We start from the raw sequence: 6,000 nt of genomic DNA, 5'->3' as shown, positions 1-6,000 counted from the left end.
GCTTCAGACACAGTGTGCAGGTAGGAAAATTATTTATTTAAGGAATAAATCAGACAGAACAAAGAAAAACGTGCTCATGGCACTTAAGGCAAAAACTAAAGGGGGATAGCGTGGGAGCTAGCAAGTAACAGAGCCTAGAGTGGAAACTGCAGGTACAGAGCAGGAACAAAAGTCGTCAACTGTTGCAAATGGCAAATAAGGAAGCCAGACCGAGTGAGGCCAGGGCATAGACTAAATAGCCCTCTGCTTAGCGCCCGGGCAACATGTGCGCGTTCCGAACCCTAACCAGAGGCAGGTGAATGTAATCTGTCGTCATGGCAACTGAAAACAAACAAAATCAAGAGGTGCTGAAAACACAAATGACTAGAAAACATAAACAGACTATGATCCGGGCAGCGGATCATAACAGAAAGTCTAATGAACGTTAGAGAAGAAAGAATATTACCCTCTGGAGGGATTAAAAAAACACCAGATATCTGAAACAGATAATTCTTCCATAAAAAAATGGATTACCTAAGCAGACCTTGACGGTGGGCAAGTTTTGGGTGATAAGCAATCAACCTGGGGGTCGAACCAACAGTTAAAGTCTCCTCCTAGTACTAAATAATACATTGACAAGTCAGGGAGATTCAGAAAAAGACGTTTGAAAAAGGTGTCCTCGTCATGGTTGGGAGCATATACATTTACGAGGGCTACTGGAGTGTTGGAGATCTGGCCCGTGACAATGACATACCTCCCATTGGGATCAGAACTACTATTCGAGTGTACGAAAGGAACTGATTTATGTACACACACCAAAACCAGGGAAGTTGGCACATTGTGTAAATGGTAAATACAAACAGAATACAATGATTTGCAAATTCTTTTAAACCTACATTTAATTGAATAGACCACAAAGACAAGATCCTTAACGTTCGAACTGGAAAACTTTTTGCAAATATTAGCTCATTTGGAAATTGATGCCTGCAATATGTTTCAAAAAAGCTGGTACAAGTGGCAAAAAAGACTAAGAAAGTTGAGGAATGCTCATCAAACACTTTTTTGGAACATCCCACAGGTGAACAGGCTAATTGGGAACAGGTGGGTGCCATGATTGGGTATAAAAGCAGCTTCCTTGAAATGGTCAGTCATTCACAAACAAAGATGGGGCGAGGGTCACCACTTTGACAACAAATGCGTGAGCAAATTGTCATGCAGTTTAAGAACAACATTTCTCAACGAGCTATTGCAAGGAATTTAGGGATTTCACTATCTACGGTCCATCATCAAATGGTTCATAGAATCTGGAGAAATCACTGCACTCAAGCGATGATATTTCGACCTTCGATCCCTCAGGTGGTACTGCATCAAAAAGGGACATCAGTGTGTAAAGGATATCACCACATGGGCTCAGGAACACTTCAGAAAACCACTGTCAGTAACTACAGTTTGTCGCTACACCTGCAAGTGTAAGTTAAAACTCTACTATGCAAAGCAAAAGTCATTTATAAACAACACCCAGAAATGCCGCCCACTTCGCTGGGCCCGAGCTCATCTAAGATGGACTGATACAAAGTGGAAAAGTGTTCTGTAGTCTGACAAGTCCACATTTCAAATAGTTTTTGGAAACTGTGGATGTTGGGTCCTCCGAACCAAAGAGGAAAAGAACCATCCGCATTGTTATAGGTGCAAAGTTCAAAAGCCAGCATCTGTGATGGAATGGGGGTGTATTAGAGCCCAAGGCATGGGTAACTTATACATTTGTGAAGGCACCATTAATGCTAAAAGGTACATGCAGGTTTTGGAGCAACATATGTTGCCATCCAAGCAACGTTACAATGGACGCCCTTGCTTATTTCAGCAAGACAATGCCAAGCCACGTGTTACAACAGCGTGGCTTCATAGTAAAATAGTGTGGATACTAGAATGGCCTGCCTGTAGTCCAGACCTGTCTCCCTTTGAACATGTGTGGCGCATTATGAAGCTTAAAATACGACTAATAGAGACCCCGGACAACTTAAGCTGTACATAAAGCAAGAATGGGAAAGAATGCCACCTGAAACGCTTCAAAAACTGGTCTTCTCAGTTCCCAAACATTTACTGAGTGTTGTTAAAAGGACAGGCCATGTAACACAGTGGTAAAAATGCCCCTGTGTCAACTTTTTTGCAATGTGTTGCTGCTATTAAATTCTAAGTTAATGATTATTTGAAAAAAAAAAAGTAGTTTCTCAGTTCGAATATTAAATATATTGTCATTGCAGTCTATTCAATTGAATATAAGTTGAAAAGGATTTGCAAATCACAAATATACAAATGGTAAATTAATCAGTAAGATAATACAGAGAAATATTCAGTCGTCATTTTGATAGACTATACCATCTGAATAAAGTAGAACATAATCGATAAAAAAGGGCAAGAAATTCCATGCTTCTGGTATCTGTAGTTCTCAAGCTCCAAAATGGCGGTGGCCAGCTATTATGTTAGCCCCCTTGACAGAATCTTGGGAAACTCCTATTTTAATATTGTTGTCAATAAAGTCAGCCGCCTCTGTCGGATCATTGAATCTGTGAGTTTGGCCTTTGGATAAAATTATCCGTAACGTCACCGAAAATAAATGTGCTTGTGATCCAAGACAGGCTTGCCTCCAAGCTGCATGATCCCCTGCAAAAATTGAGCGGTGACCCCTCACAGCCCTCGGGGAGGCCCACCACTCAGATATTATTCCACCTCGAGCGGCCCTCCAGATCGTTGCATTTTTTTGAAGAGGATATCCACGGTATGCAGATAGCTTGTTGACTTTAGTGCAGAGATCGGTTAGCTTGTTAACCTAAGCATTAGCAGCGAGCGCCAGGCTGGCAATGGCCCTGCCATGGGGTGGGAGAATGCTCTCGAATGACTCCATAACAGCCGCTATGTCTCCTCTGACAACAGATTTAAGATTGTCGGGGATGTCTACTCGCATTTCGTCCATCTTCTGACTTACCCACTTACAAAGGACCGAGTCCTCCATGATGTCTGGGTCCGTAGACGCACGAGGCTTGGAGCGGCTCAGCTTGTCCGATTTCCCTGGGGCCAGACACCGGTGATTCACAGAGGCAATTTACAAAAAACAAGCTGCATACGACAGGTTAGAAAAAATATGGTAGAATTGACGGCTAACGTTGACAAAAGTGCTTATAAAACATAAAAAGGCCACATTTCCACGGCGCTGCCGCTAAGCACATCCTGCATTGTCCATGCTCAACTGGAAGTCAGTCATGTACAATCTTTGTTTCGGTGGATGGAAGCAGGGCTGCTAACTTACTCACACAGGATGCACGGACAGAGAGCCTCGCTAATCGTAACTCGCTACTGAAAAGCACCGTGATGCAACAAAAATTAGGAGGCACAAATAGAAAAAAAGTTTATTGCAATTAAAATGAATACTTGCATTTTTATAAAAAAATATTATGATTACATTAGTGGGCAGCACGGTGTATAGGGGTTAGTGCATGTGCCTCACAATACCAAGATCTTGGTTTCGATGCCCCGGTCTTTCTGTGTGGAGCTTGCATGTTCTCCCCGTGACTGCGTGGGTTCCCTCCGGGTACTCCGGCTTCCTCCCACCTCCAAAGACATGCACCTGGGGATAGGTTGATTGGCAACACTAAATTGGCCCTAGTGTGTGAATGTGAGTGTGAATGTTGTCTGTCTATTTGTGTTGGCCCTGCGATGAGGTGGCGACTTGTCCAGGGCGTACCCCGCCTTCAGCCCAAATGCAGCTGAGACAGGCTCCAGCACCCTCCGTGACCCCAAAAGGGACAAGCGGTAGAAAATGGATGGATGGATGGATTACATTAGTGCAGTGCTTCTCAATTATTTTCTGTTATGCCCCACCGAGGAAGAAGAAAGTATTTCGCGCCACCCCACTCACCACTGCAACTATATTTCACATAATTAGTCTATAAAATTGTTATAGTCTACCTCTGCATAACATTCTCTCCCTATTAACATTGGTCTTTCTCCATCTCCGACAGTAGTAGTCACAGTGAAGCCAAGTGCTACATATACTTTGTCATATTTCCTCGCCTTAGATTTCAGGTGACTTTTGTCTCATTATCTCTGTCTCTCTGCATTTTTATTCATCCCTGTAACATATTTTTCCCTGGTATCTCTTGCTCTGGGCTGTGTGTGCGCATGCTCGGTGCAAAAAAAAAACCCTACACCATAGTGCTAATAGTCCCTGCGCCACCTACTGTAGTGGATGTTCAATTACACTTAATTTTAGTATGGCAAAAAAAAGCATTTACCCTGGCATCGTACTGCGCCTTCCCAGGGGGCCCAATTCACTTTGTGAGAAGGACTGAATTAGTGCTTGATCTGGTCTGCTGACAATAATATCGTTTATCAGCAAATATTTGTGGGACAATATATCATTCAGCAAAATGTGTTATCTGCCCTGGCCTACTTGTAAAGGTAATGTGTTAAAAATCATCCGGATCACTCCCAAGATCAAATAATTTGTTTTTTTTTATCCCATGTCTGACATTTCCTGAAAGGTTGACAAGAAAATGTTGAATACTGCAAAATATCACATCCTAATGAAGCTTTGATGAACCGTGTTTCTTATCTATACTGAACAAAAATATAAACGCAACACTTCTGTTTTTGCTCCCATTTTTCACAAGTTGAACTCAAAGATCTAAAACTTTTACTATATACACAAAATACCTATTCCTTTCAAATATTGTCCACAAATCTGTCTAAATCCGTGTTAGTGAGCACTTCTTCTTTGCCAAGATGATCCATCCCACCTCACAGGTGTGACATATCAAGATGCTGATCAAACGGCATGATTATTGCACAGGTGTGCCTTAGGATGCCCATGATAAAAGGCCACACTGAAATGTGCAGCTTTGCTTTATTGGGGTCTGGGTGGGTCAGAAAAAGAGTCAGTATCTGGTGCTACCACTATTTGCCTCACGCAGTGCAACACATCTCCTTTGCATAGAGTTGATCAGGTTGTTGATTGTGGCCTGTGGAATGTTGGTCCACTCCTCTTCAATGGCTGTGCAAAGTTGCTGGATATTAGCAGGAACTGGAAAATGCTGTTGAACACTCCGATCCATAGCATCCCAAACATGCTCAATGGGTGACATGTCCGGTGAGTATGCTGGCCATGCAAGAACTGGGATGTTTTCAGCTTCCAGGAATTGTGTACAGATCCTTGCAACATGGATCCTTGCCATGCATTGTCATGATGCAACATGAGGCAATTGTCACGGGTGTTTGGCACAACAATGGGCCTAAGGATCTCGTTACGGTATCTCTGGGCATTCAGAATGCCATCAATATAATGCGCTTCCGTTTGTTATACATAATATACGCTTGACCATACCATAAGCCCACCCCACTATGGGCCACTCGATTCACAACGTTGACATCAGCAAATCACTCTCCTGCACGACGCCTCACATGCTGTCTGCCACATGCCCTGAACAGTGAAAACTGGGATTCATCCGTGAAGAGAACACTTCTCCAACATGCCAGATGCCATAAATAGTAAGCATTTGCCCACTCAAGTCGGTTACAATGACGAACTGCAGTCAGGTCGAGACCCCGATGAGGACAATGAGCATGCAGATGAGTTTGCCTGAGACGGTTCCTCACAGTTTGTGCAGACATTCTTTGGTTATGCAAACCAAGTGTTGCAGCAGCTGTCCGGGTGGCTGGTCTCAGACGATCATGGAGGTGCACCTGCTGTCGTAAGCCGGTCTGATTCCAGATGGTCTGCAGTTGTGAGGCCGGTTGGATGTACTGCCAAATTCTCTGAAACGCCTTTGGATACGGCTTATGGTAGATAAATGAACATTCAATTCAGCAGCTGTCCGGGTGGCTGGTCCCGGAGGATCATGGAGCTGCACCTGCTGGATGCGGAGGTCCTGGGCTGGTGTGATTCCACATGGTCTGCAGTTGTGAGGCCGGTTGGATGTACTACCAAATTTTCTGAAACGCCTTTGGATACGGCTTATGGTAGATGAA

The sequence above is a fragment of the Entelurus aequoreus genome, linkage group LG03 (genome assembly GCF_033978785.1).
Source record: "Entelurus aequoreus isolate RoL-2023_Sb linkage group LG03, RoL_Eaeq_v1.1, whole genome shotgun sequence".
NCBI classification, from domain to species: domain Eukaryota; kingdom Metazoa; phylum Chordata; class Actinopteri; order Syngnathiformes; family Syngnathidae; genus Entelurus; species Entelurus aequoreus.
This window is presented reverse-complemented; position numbering follows the sequence as displayed.